Source organism: Symphalangus syndactylus, chromosome 18 (genome assembly GCF_028878055.3).
Source record: "Symphalangus syndactylus isolate Jambi chromosome 18, NHGRI_mSymSyn1-v2.1_pri, whole genome shotgun sequence".
NCBI classification, from domain to species: domain Eukaryota; kingdom Metazoa; phylum Chordata; class Mammalia; order Primates; family Hylobatidae; genus Symphalangus; species Symphalangus syndactylus.
Window position 1 is genome coordinate 19169745 of NC_072440.2, and position 13376 is coordinate 19183120.

The 13376-nt window shown below is 41.6% G+C and overlaps 1 protein-coding gene across 4 annotated transcripts in view; it reads left to right on the plus strand.

Moving 5' to 3' along the window:
- The window catches only part of MRTFA (myocardin related transcription factor A), a 232145-nt gene that overhangs the window by 23901 nt on the left and 194868 nt on the right, over positions 1-13376 (plus strand). Inside the window, exon 1 of one of the 4 annotated variants that reach the window (XM_063622897.1) lies at positions 10826-10923. The exons of the other annotated variants lie outside the window; for them this stretch is intronic. The gene's annotated coding sequence lies outside the window, so the exon portion shown is untranslated. Of the gene's footprint in view, positions 1-10825; positions 10924-13376 lie in introns of those variants that run through there. 4 annotated transcript variants of the gene reach the window in all.

Sequence of the window (13376 nt, forward strand, 5' to 3'; positions counted from 1 at the left end):
GCCACTATGCCTGGCTATTTTTTTGGTATCTTTTGGTAGAGATGGGGTTTCACCATGTTGGTCAGGCTGGAAAATTTTTTTTTTCTACAGACAGGGTCTCTCTGTGTTTCCCAGGGTGGTCTTGAATTCCTAGGCCCAAGCAATCTTCCTGCCTTAGTCTCCCAAAGTGTTGGGATCACAGGCACGAGCCACCATGCCTGGACAGAAACACAAATTAAAAACACAGTGAGACAGCATTTTATTCCCATTAGAATGGCTAAAGTTTAAAAAGATGGACAGTTCCAAGAATTGGTGAGAATGTAGAGCAGTAGGAGTTCAGGCCTGTTGCTGGTAGGAGTGTGACATGGTACAGCCACTTTGGAAAGTTTGTCAGTTTCTTACAAAGTTAAATATGTACTTATTCAATGTAGCAATACTACTCCTAGGTGTTTGTTACCCAAGAGAAATGAAAACATACGGTCACCAAAAAACCACGTGAATGTTCATAGCAGCTTTATTCATAATAGCTGGAAAAATTGGAAACAACCCAAGTGCCATCAACAGGTGAATGGATAAACAAGTTGGATAAATAAACAATGGATTACTACTTAGAAAAAAGAAAGGAATGAATTATGGATACACGCAGCAATGTGAATGAATCTCAAAAACATGTTGAGTGAAAGAAAACAAAAGAGAACTTACTATATGATTTCATTTATAAGAAGTTCTACACGAGGCAAAACTAACCTGTAGTCATAGAAATTAGATCAGTGGTGATTAGATGCAGTAAGGGTGGAATATTGACTGCAAAGGATATGAAGAGTGATGAGAATATCTTTGTTGTTGTTGTGTTTGGGCCAGGGTCTTGCTCTGTCACGCAGGGTGGAGTGCAGTGGCATGATCATGGCTCACTGCAGCCTCGACCTCCTGTGCTCAAGTGATCCTCCCGCCTCAGGCTCCTGAGTAGCTGGGCAGCCATGCACCACTATACCCAGCTAAGTTTTAAACATTGTTTTGTAGAGACAGAGCCTTACTGTGTTGTCCAGGTGCAGTATCAAACTGCTAGCCTCAAGTGATCCTCCTGCCTTGGGCTTCCAAAGTGCTAGGATTACAGGTGTGAGTCACTGTGCCTGGCTTATGGAAATGTTTTTTTTTCTTGATTGAGATTGATGGTTTATGAGAGTATACACTTACCCAAACTCACTGAAACTGTACGCTTAAAATGTGTGCATTTTATTAGATGCAAATTATACTTCAAAGTTGATTAAAAAGTACTCTCCAGGTCAATACTCTGTGGACTAAACAAAAAACGTTTGCGTGCCAAATTTGATTGAGGTAGCCAGTTCTTAACAGCTAATCTACACCGCCACACATGTGCGTACTGTAAGAGTGCCTGACTTGTAATAGGTCCTCACGTTTCTGTTGAATGAATGAATGGCTGAATAATGTACCTTCTTGCAGCCCCATTGCAAGAAGTTAGTTCATCCTTCATTCTCTTGCCATTTCCTAACTGCAGTCATTTTAGAGAGTTAATTTTTTTTGGTTTCTCCTGGAAGTGGTCTCTTGAGTATGCAGGAGATCATTCATTCATTCAAATAGTTACTGAGTATCTACTATATGTATTTACACTGCCTAAATAAAGTACTTGCTCATTGTGAGGAATTACACAAATGTCAGTTGATTATATATGAAATTTACATTTGACTTATAAAAGCAAATGCTGGATAAGCTGTTCTTAGAATCTGTTTCAACTACCATTTCTTTGTTTTTTGCGTTTATACTCTGCTATCTGTGGAAAAATAACATAGGCTTAATAACAGACTGTACATAACTTCTCAGATGAAAAGAAGCAAAAACGTTTCCAAATGTCATTCTAGTATAGCTATAGAAATGGCAGGTTTTTGTTTTTGTTTTTTTTTCTTCCTTTCCAGTTAGAGTCTGAGCAATGAGTGGACTGACTTAATTTAGTTGCTAGAACCAAATTGCTTCTTGGTCTTGTAGTTAGTCTATAGCTGTGTGCTGTCTTCATGAAATCTGATTATGACTAATGTAGACTTTTATAGGTCGTCAAGCAGAATTAGTCTGTTTTTGTTCAAACAGAACTTTAAAAATTACTGGTTATCATTCTGTACTGATAATTGTCATTTCTCTAACCTTGGTCAAGCTGCCCTGAATTCATGGAACAGCTTTCCTGTCCCATGCTCCAAACTGTCCTTGCTCATTTTTAAAGTTAGCATGAGTCTAAACTCCTTTGGAAAACACCTCTCTTTGGGCAGGGAGCAGTGGCTCAGCTTTCCTGTCCCATGCTCTAAACTGTCCTTGCTCATTTTTAAAGTTAGCATGAAGCTAAACTCCTTTAGAAAACAGCTTTCTTTGGGCAGGGCACAGTGGCTCATTCCTGTCATCTCAGCAGTTTGGGAGGCTGAGGTGGGAGGATTACTTGAGGCTAGGAATTCGAGACCAGCCTGGGCAGCACAGTAAGACCCTGTCTCTATAAAAAATTTAATTAAAAAAAAAAGTTGAATGTGGTGGTTTGAATGCCTTTAGTTCTAGCTACTTGGGAGGCTGAAGCAGGAGGATCGCTCGAACCCAGGAGGTCAAGGCTGCAGTGAGCAAAGATTGTGCCACTGCACTCCAGCCTGAGTGACAGAGCAAGACCTCTAAAAATAAAAAGTAAAAATAGGCTGGGCGTGGTGGCTCACGCCTGTAATCCCAGCACTTTGGGAGACCAAGGCGGGCAGATCACTTTAGGTCAGGAGTTCGAGAACAGCCTGGCCAACATGCTGAAACCCCTTCTGTACTAAAAATAAAAAAAATCAGCCGGGCATGGTGGCACATGCCTGTAATCCCAGCTACATGGGAGGCTGAGGCAGGAGGATCACTTGAGCCCGGGAGATGGAGGTTGCAGTGAGCCAAGATTGCGTCACTGCCCGCCAGCCTGGACAACAGAGCAAGTCTCTACCTCAAAGAAAAAAAAAAAAAAAGTAAAAATAAAAGAAAACAACTCTCTTTGGTGAACACAAATGAATCATCCAATCTCAAACTTGTTTTCAGACTCACCTCTTCCTTTAATGCCCTTCTATTATCTCTTTTTTAAACTTATTTTTCCCTCCAAGACTTTTTTTCCCCTATTTATGTCATAGTGTCATTGGGGTAGTAGTTGCGCCTAATTGATATATTTTCTCTCTTATGTATCTAATATAATATCTGTGCCAAGCAAGTTTAATAAAACCAAGAAGATTGATGGTGGATTCCTAGTATGAAGCTGAATAATATGTGTTTAGAGTCCATAATGGATAAAAAGTACAATACTTTAGATACTGTGGACCTAGGTCTTTTCTCCCCCACTTTTTCTTGGCACATTCCCCTGAAAAGGAAGCCAACGAGATTAAGAGCTGCTTCTGTCTGATAATAGCTCAGAAATTTAAGAGGAGACAGTTCCTACAGCAGCAATCTGAGTCCAGTAAGAAAGCTTAATGAACTGCCTTTACCTGTACAGTAGTCAGTTTGTCTCTGCTGACACATCAGAGGAACTGAGAGAAATTTAACAGGAATATAAGAAGAGGAAAAAAGAGGCCGGGTACGGTGGCTTATGCCTGTAATCTCAGCGTTTTGGGAGGTCGAGGCTGGTGGATCATCTCAGGTCAGGAGTTTGAGACCAGCCTGCCCAACATGGTAAAACCTTATCTCTACTAAAAATATAAACTATTAGCCGGGCATGGTGGCGGGCACCTGTAGTCCCAGCTACTCGGGAGGCTGAGGCAGGAGAATCGCCTGAACCCAGGAGGTGGAGCTGAGATCAGGCCACTGCACTCCAGCCTGGGCAACAGGGTGAGACTCTGTCTCAAAAAAAAAAAAAAGAAACAGGCATTTGGAATTGCATATATGTGTAATCTTGATAGTTTAATTTGGAAAGATCCATTTATCCTCTTTTCTCTGATTAGAACTGTTTCTACTTATGCTCAAGCTAGAATTAATATATTAAAGAGGACATATGTTTATCTGCCTTTCAGAATATATTATTTCAAATACCTGTTATCTTTGATGGGTTTACTTTTTTTTTGAGGTAGAGTCTTGCTCTGACTCTGAGGCTGGAGTGCAGTGGCGCAGTCTCAACTCACCACAACCTCCACTGCCCGGGTTCAAGCAATTCTCCTGCCTCAGCCTCCCGAGTAGCTGGTATTACAGGTGCCTGCCACCACGCCTGGCTAATTGTTTGTATTTCTAGTAGAGTGGGGTTTCACCATGTTGGCTAGGCTGATCTTGAACTCCTGACCTCAAGTGATCCACCCACCTTGGCCTCCCAAAGTGCTGGGATTACAGATGTGAACCACCGTGCCCAGCCTAAAATCTTGGTTAGTCATTTTTCACTGTCAAAAATTGAAAGTGGTTTTTTTTTTTGTTAGAGAGACAGGGTCTCACTCTGTTGCCCAGGCTGGCAGTGGTGCAGTCTTAGCTCACCATAGCCTGAAACTCCTGGGCTCGAGTGATCCTCCCGTCTGAGCTTCCTGAATAGCTGAGATTACAAGTGCAAGCCACAATATCTGACTAAATGTACTTTCTGGCTAAATGTAATTTTTTTTTTTTTGAGAAGGAGTCTTGCTCTGTCACCCAGGCTGGAGTGCAGTGGTGTGATCTCAGCACACTACAACCTAAGCCTCCCAGGTTCAAGTGATTCCCCTGCCTCAGCCTCCTGAGAAGCTGGGACTACAGGTGCGCACCACCACAACCAGCTAATTTTTTGTATTTTAGTAGAAATGGGGTTTCACCATGTTGGCCAGGATGGTCTCGATCTCCTGACCTCATGATCCGCCTGCCTCAGCCTCCCAAAGTGCTGGGTTTATAAGCATGAGCCACCACGCCCAACTAAATGTAATTTTATATTCCTACCAACAGTGTACAAGGGTTCCAGTTTCTCCACATCTTTACCAAAACTTATTTGATAACAGTCATTCTAATGGGTGCGATGTGGTAATCTTACATTTTTAGTATTTTCATATGTAAGTGATAACATAATGCTGCCCCTGTGGTTATTATCACATTACTGTGTTCCGTCTGCCAACAAAAAAGTACTTCATATTGAAGTACTTTTATTTTTGTTATGCGTAAGAGCAGGGACCTTGTCCATCTTCATCACTAGTATCCCTAGGGCTCAGACAGTACCTGACACGTTATACTTGCTTAGCAAGTATTTGAATGAATGAATGAATGAATGGAAAGTAGGGAGGCATGATGTAGTGGTTAAGACCAAAGACTTTGGCCCGGCGCGGTGGCTGAAGCCTGTAATCCCAGCACTTTGGGAGGCCGAGGCGGGCAGATCACGAGGTCAGGAGATCGAGACCATGGTGAAACCCCGTCTCTACTAAAAATACAAAAAATTAGCCGGGTGCAGTAGTGGGTGCCTGTAGTCCCAGCTACTCAGGAGGCTGAGGCAGGAGAATGGCATGAACCCGGGAGGCGGAGCTTGCAGTGAGCCGAGATTGTGCCACTGCACTCTAGCCTGGGTGACAGAGCGAGACTCTGTCTCAAAAAAAAAAAAAAAAAAAAAGACCAAAGACTTTGGCATCAAACAGACCTGAGTTTGAGTCCTGGTTTCCTCATTTGTAAAATGGATTTGATAATGCCTCCCTCATAGGATTGTGGTGGGATTAAATGAGATCACATGTACAGAACCTGGTGCACTGTAATTATCCCATTAAGTGGCAGCTATTATTTAAAAAGGTCACCTGGCCAAAGGGGCATCAGTAGACTTGAAGTTTAAAATTTTTCATCTGTCACTAATAAGCTACATAATACTGAAGAAGTTGTCTAACCTCTCTGGGTCTGAGTTGTTTCCTCTGTAAGATTAGGACGTTAAGTTAGATGACAAGCCTGGCACGGTGGCTCACGCCTGTAATACCAGCACTTTTGGGAAGCCTAGGCAGGTGGATCACCTGAGGTCAGGAGTTTGAGACCAGCCTGGCCAACATGGTGAAACACCTTCCCATCCCTACTAAAAATAAAAAAGTAGCTGGGTGTGTAGGCTGAGGCAGGAGAGTCACTTGAACCCAAGAGGCGGAGGTTGCAGTGAGCCGAGATTGTGCCACTGCACTCCAGCCTGGGCCACAGAGTGAGACTCTGTCTCAAAGAAAAAAAAAAGTTAGATAACCCCTGATGGCCCGTCTGTGATTTTCATTTGATCCTTACAGTTGTTACTGTATTAACTGAAGGAATTATTACCATGATAATCTCAACTTTAATTATATTGGAGATTGTTAATCCCAGAGTCTAAATCTCAGAAGCATCTAAAGAACAGAATTGATGTTAAAGAATTTTTCTGAAGAAAAAAATCGTTCCATTTCAAAAGTTAAACAGTTGGAACAGTTGAAGAATAGTTTGCCCTAGTGTGGAGTGTTTAATAATGATTTAATGTGCCAGGCTATGTATGATTGCTCAGTGATCATAGATATATAGAAATGGATGAATGCAGATTGTAATGCAGATTGCACTGATAGCTAGGTGGTTTTGCTGAGTTGTGTTGTGCTCAGCTGTTGGGAAGGCTTGCTTTAAGGATACCTTTCTGTCCATGCTATGGTGCTGATTGGTGGAGGAAATAAAATAATCCTTAAGAGAAGATTTCTGATATGTAGCTTTTTGTGTACCTGTTGTTCTTAGCAAATGTGACACCGCATATGCAAACTCATTCTGGCTGGGCTTTGAGGGCAAGGAGGTTATGGCTTCACCCAGATCATACAAATAACTTTGAGCAGATAGTGGAAGAAACTAATTTTCTATTGTGTATCTGTTTTCTGTTAGGCACTGTTAGGTGCTTTCGTGTATGCTATCTTACTTGATTTTATTTGTTGACAAAATAGTTATTTTCGTATGTATGTGTTGCTGGGTGTCACCATCCCAAATCACTTACAAGACACTCCTGAGCTTGATAATGATTTTCGTACATGAGTCCCTAGAGCCTTTGTTAGGAAGTCACTGCTGCTAGCCCCAGAAATTATATGCTGGAGCTCCTTTGGCTTTGTTAGGAACAAATAACCTGATAGCTTTTGCCACCAAACTCCCGTATCTCTTCAGAGCTTCTTTCTGGTGGTCTGATGTCTCCAAAGAGGAATCCTAAGCACTTTTTCCCTCTGAAAAGAATTATAATTGGTGATTAGGCCTCCAGATGAAGCATATACACACGCACACAAACAAAAACTTACCTATTATTAGTTCATTGGTCATGTGGAAGAATTTCTATAACTTAGATCTTTGTTTAAACATTTGTCTAATGGAAAGCATATGGGACCATGGAAGCTACTTAATAGCTATATGACCTTGAGACAGTGTAAACTCCTGGGTCTCTGTCCTCATCAGTAAAGTGGAAATATACTTAATCTTGTTGGGGTGTGGTCAAGATAAAGTGAAATATATGTAAAACTCATGAGTAACAGATGTAGGCATTGTTTCCTGTTACTCCTTCCATTCTGTTTTTCAAATGACTGAGTAAAATCTCTTTGAGCATAACTAACTTTATTAAGTCTCTTTATTAAGATTATTTGGCCACATGCCCCAGAGAGTCACAGTGAAATTTATTTTCCTTTCCTTATCAATTACAAATGTTACTAGAAATTTATTCTTGTTCAAACTTTGGAATGAGAATTTTTTTTTTCTTTTCTTTTTTTTTTTCTTTGAGATGGAGTCTCGCTCTGTTGCCCAGGCTGGAGTGCAGTGGCGTGATCTCGGCTCACTGCAAGCTCCGCCTCCCGGGTTCACACCATTCTTCTGCCTCAGTCTCCCGAGTAGCTGGGACTACAGGCGCCTGCCACCACGCTTGGCTAATTTTTTATACTTTTAGTAGAGACGGGGTTTCACCGTGGTCTCGATCTCCTGACCTCGTGATCCGCCTGCCTCGGCCTCCCAAAGTGCTGGGATTACAGGCATGAGCCACCGCGCCCAGCTGAGGATTTTTTTTTTTTCAGAGAGAATTAATGAGTTTGCTTTAGGCAGCTTTCTGAGAGCTGGCAAATTTGGATAGGAATATTAGAATTTCTTTCATAGTGGAGTCCCCACCTGGAACATAGTTGGCAGTAGGAAGAAAGGTTATATAATCACATTCCTTATCAGATTTTCAGTAGAATTTATTGTCTCCTGAGACACTCAAGGAAGTCCCTTACTCCTTTCCTTTCAATCAAGAAGCTGATTGTGGAATAGGAGATGAGTAAATGAAAATTAATCTGACTTTAGCAATTTGAGAATGAAAAGAATGCTAACCACCAGGCATGTGGGCTTGTTTTAGCTTCCCAGGAACCTCCTCAGAGGGCATGACATGTTGGTTGTAAGCATTAAAACAAACAATCCCAACCCAAACTGTAGATGAAGCCTGGATTAAGTAAGGCAATTTAAAAGATTTTAGGTTGGTAATGGACTACAGAGACGATTTTCACTGGCCAAAATCAGTTTTGATGTTTTGGTTTTACTCATTTAAAATTCTTCTTGGTAAAAAATTATTCTTGATCAATCCATTCTTTCCAGAGTAACAAGAATGATCTTCTTAAAAACATAAACGGAATCCCATCACTTCTCTGCTCAAAACTCTTACATGCAGTGGTTTTTCCATTGTGCTTAGAATAATATCCAGATTTCATCCCATGACCTACAAGGTGCACGCATACTGTATCTTTGCTGATCTCACCACCTCCTCTGGCATCCCACTCCCTTCAGTCGGCTGCACTGTCATCCATTGGTCTTCAGTCCTTTCAACTTTCCTTATCACTGTATCTAAAAAGTTGGCACTTTCTGCCCACAAAAGTCCCTTCTTTGCTGGTTTTATAACTTGGAGAAGTTTGAAATTGGTTTTCTGCTTGATGGTTTGCCTACTTATTTGTTTTTGTTTTCCTATGCTATTAGATTATAAACCCCATCAGAGCAGAGACCATGTTCTATCCTTTTTGTCTAGTATGTTGGCACATGGTGGGTATCTAATATTTGTTGAATGAGTGATGGTTTGCTAATTTCTGCTTTACAGAAAAGTGGTTACTTCCTAAAGGAATAGGCATTTGCTTGCTGGTCTTACAATCTGTAAGTGATAAAGGTTAACATGGGTCAAAAATAAATGATTCGTGTTTTGGGGTTTTTCAGAATTTAACTTAGATGGTAACTCCTCTGGGAAGCTTTTCCTGATAGGTCATAGATTCGTCTCTTCTTGTTTGGTTTATGGCACCATGTACTTGCCTCATTCATTCAACGACAACAACAGACAGATTGCATTTATCTGTTTATCACTGTATCGTCAGCAGTTAGGTTGGTGCCTAAGTCAGCAATGGTGGTCGTGCTGAATAGTATGTTCGGTGAGGAATAAGTGTTAGAATTTAGGTATCTCTCTTTTTTTCTTTTTTGGAGATGGAGTCTTCCTCTGTAACCTGGCTGGAGTGCAGTGGCGCAATCTCAGCTCATTGCAACCTCCGCCTCCCGAGTTCAAGCGATTCTTCTGCCTGAGCCTCCTGAGTAGCTGGGATTACAGGTGCACGGCACCACGCCCGGCTAATTTTTGTATTTTTAGTAGAGATGAGGTTTCACCATGTTGGTCATGCTGGTCTCAAACTCCTGGCCTTGCAATCTGCCCACCTTGGTCTCCCAAAGTGCTGGGATTACAGGCGTGCGCCACCGCGCTTGGCCAGTATTTGGGTATCTCTTAAGAAACTAACAGCTTTAGGGCTGGATGCGGTGGCTCACGCCTGTAATCTCAGCACTTTGGGAGGCCTAGGCGGGCGGATTACGGGGTCAGGAGATAGAGACCATCCTGGCTAACACAGTGAAACCCTGTCTCTACCAAAAATACAAAAAATTAGCCGGGTGTGGTGGCAGGTGCCTGTAGTCCCAGCTACTCAGGAGGCTGAGGCAGGAGAATGGCATGAACCTGGGAGGCGGAGCTTGCAGTGAGCTGAGATGGTGCCACTGCACTCCAGCCTGGGCGACGGAGCGAGACTCCGTCTCAAAAAAAAAAAAAAAAAGAAACAGCTTTTACTCAGGTAGATTATGGAGATCACTGGTTCCAAGAATCACTTTGTTCTTTATCTGTTTTCCAAGTTCATCAGATCATGACATTAGTAAAATTTATTTTGAAATCTTTATTATGGAACATTTGAAACACATATAAAAACAAGGAGAATAATGCAATGAACCACCACCATGGGCCTATCACCCAGCTTCAGCAGTATTCAGGGGCCGGGTCCGGTGGCTCACGCCTGTAATCCCAGCACTATGGGGGGCCAAGGTAGGAGGATCACTTGAGCCCAGGAGTTCAAGGACCAGCCTGGGCAACCTAGTGAGACCTCATCTCTATAAATTAAAAAAAAAAAAAGTAAAAAAAAAAATTTTTTTTTCAACACATGACCAATCTTGTTTAACATCACTCCACACCTCCTCCTTCATATTTTAAAATAAAATTGAGACCTTTTACCATTTCGTCTGTAAATAATTCAGAAGAATATAGTCAATTTAAACACTAGTTAACTCTTGGAAAAACCAGAAGCAAAAATTCCATTTGTCTCCTTGAATCTCAGTGTAGATGCCAGCTGGTGAATTTCCATGTGCTAAGCCACTCCCAAGGCCTGACTCACTATGGAAAGCATATACTCTATTGTAATTGCTGAAATAGCAGCAGTTTGTTAGAATATGTTATGGTAGTTAAGTATGTTTCTATTGGATAGAGAGAGGTTACCAATAAGAAAAAAATCCTATGTCAGAGGTAAGTTTTTCCATTTGGAGATCTGATACTTCTTGACGTCGTAAATTACAGGCCTTTAAGATTTGTCTGGAAAATGAAAATGAAATGTGGTTTGTGGATTAATAGAGTAAATTCCTGTAGTTCTTTATAGGTGAATTCCTGAGAGTCATAATCAGCAGTAAAATGAAGAGCTGAAGTGTCAGAAGCTTCGGAGCTAGAAAGACTTCTCTAAGCCTTGGAAGGTAAACAGTTTAGAGCTTCGGCCAGAGGGAAAGTCACATGGCATTAGTAGTGATCATAGTTTTATTCTGGAAGTTAAAGTTGTAACCTAGACCTCTGTAAATAGCCTGGTGTGTACATAAAATTTTCTGCAGGAAGGGAAGGCACTATTTTTTCAGCAAATATTTTAAAGGATTAAGTACTGTCTTGTAAAATTTAGAGACTGGCACTGAGTGAATGGTTGGACTAGAACTTTGCTTTCTTGTGATGCCAGTTTTTTGTGAAGAAGAAATGAAGGGGGACAGAAATGATCATAATCATCTTTAACTAATGTTTTTTGAGATGGAGGCTCGCTCTGTCACCCAGGCTGGAGTGCAGTAGGGTGATCTTGGCTCGCTGCAACCTCTGTCTCCTGGGTTCGAGTGATTGTCCTGCCTCAGCCTCCTGAGTAGCTGGGATTACAGGCATATGCCACCATGCCTGGCTAATTTTTTTTTTTAAGTGGAGATGGGGTTTCACCATGTTGGCCAGGCTGGTCTTGAACTGTTGACCTCAGGTGATCCACCTGCCTTGGCCTCCCAAAGTGCTGGGATTACAGGGGTGCCTTTAACTATTTTTTAAACCAACCATATAGGAGAACAAGACCTTGATTCTAGGAGGCTACAAGTCCTAGCCCTGCTGCGACTGCAGCCTTACTTTCTCCTTATCCTGAATCACCACAATTCTTCTGTGTGTAATATTGGCAGATGGTGGATGTGGTGTCCCAAGTTCATTCTTGGCAACTTATTTTGAAAAATCTGCTGTTTTATTCTTCCTGCTATTCTCCCATATCCCTTAGTTAACTCCTGTATTGAGGTACTTAGCACACATGACTTGAATAGGGATTTTGTCATAATCATCTGTGTTTCCTTATCATCTAGCACATGGTCACTTGGAAAATATTTGTTGACACATGATGATCACTTTCCAATGCTGAGATGGTGTGATTTTGTGATTTCTCCAATGACCTTGACCTAGATTGTGATACTAGTAGTAGTCTTGTCTAGGTCCCTCTCTGTATTGTTCTTCTTCCTAGGTGCTTTGTTCTCAGGCTCTGGACCATTCTCCTGTTTTGAGACATTCCAGGGAACAGGAGAGAAAAATTTGCGTTTAAAACAGAAGGAGTATGTTACATTGATGTTCCTCATTGCCAGGATCACTGGAATGTTCCAGTTGCTATCAGGATGAATTCACTGTTGGTAACAGATGCCAGGATCTCATTATATTTTTGTTATTCTTCCTCATTTACTGAGATTTGGCCCCCTACCTCTGATTGTGATGGGAAAGGGATTTCAATCTTGATCTTCAAGCTTTATATTATTTTATTTATTTAATTTTAATTTTTTCATTTTTTTAAAAGAGACAGAGGCTTGCTCTGGTACCCAGGTGGATCACAGTGGCACATCCATTGCTCATTGTAACCATACCCAGGTGATCTTCAGGCTTTCAAGGTTATGGCCAGTCATTCAGGATTAATCAGTATTAAACGATGAGTTTTTTTTTTTTGTCATCTATGTGATAGCTGCTGAAATTAACTTATTATAAAACTAGGCTAGAGTCTAGGCTAAATTAAATTTGTGTTTTGTCATCTACTATAAGATAGTAAAATAGAAGTGTTAAAAAACATTATTTCGAAGTTGGGCATGGTGGCTCATGCCTGTAATCCCAGTACTTTAGGAGGTCAAGGCAGGAGGATCGCTTGAAGCCAGGAGTTTGACACCAGCCTGGGCAAAACAGACTCTGTCTCTACAAAAATAAAAAATTAGCCGGGCGTGGTGGCACATGCCTGTAGTCTGGCTCCTCTGAAGGCGAAGGCAGGGAGGAGCACTTGAACCAAGGAGTTTGAGATTGCATTGAGCTATAGATGTGCCACTGTGATCCAGTCTGCACCATAGAGCAAGACCGTGTCTCAAAAAAACAAAAAAAAAGTTCAAAAACTTAAAAATTGTAAAGTGGGTTTTGCTTTGCAGTTTCAAAAGGAAAGAGCTATATCTACTTCTCTGGAGCTACTGAGTCTTAATAATGGTCAAACAGGAGATGCTTGTTATGGGATGCTGGCAGATGAAGGGAAAACTGGGAACTCTATTATAGAGTTTGAAACTCTTCTTGTAAGTGGACAGTTTGAGATTGTAGTTTTTTTGTTTTGTTTTGTTTTGTTTTGTTTTGTTTTGTTTTGTTTTGTTTTAGACAGAGTCTTGCTTTGTTGCCCAGGCTGGAGTGCAGTGGCACAATCTTGGCTCACTGCAACCTCCACCTTCTGGGTTCAAGCTATTCTGCCTCAGACATCTGAGTAGCTGGGACTACAGGCGTGTGCCACCACGCCCGGCTAATTTTTGTATTTTTAGAAGAGACGGGGTTTCACTATGTTGGCCAGGCTGGTCTCGAACTCCTGACCTTGTGATCTGCCTGCCTCGGCCTCCCAAAGTGCTGGGATTAC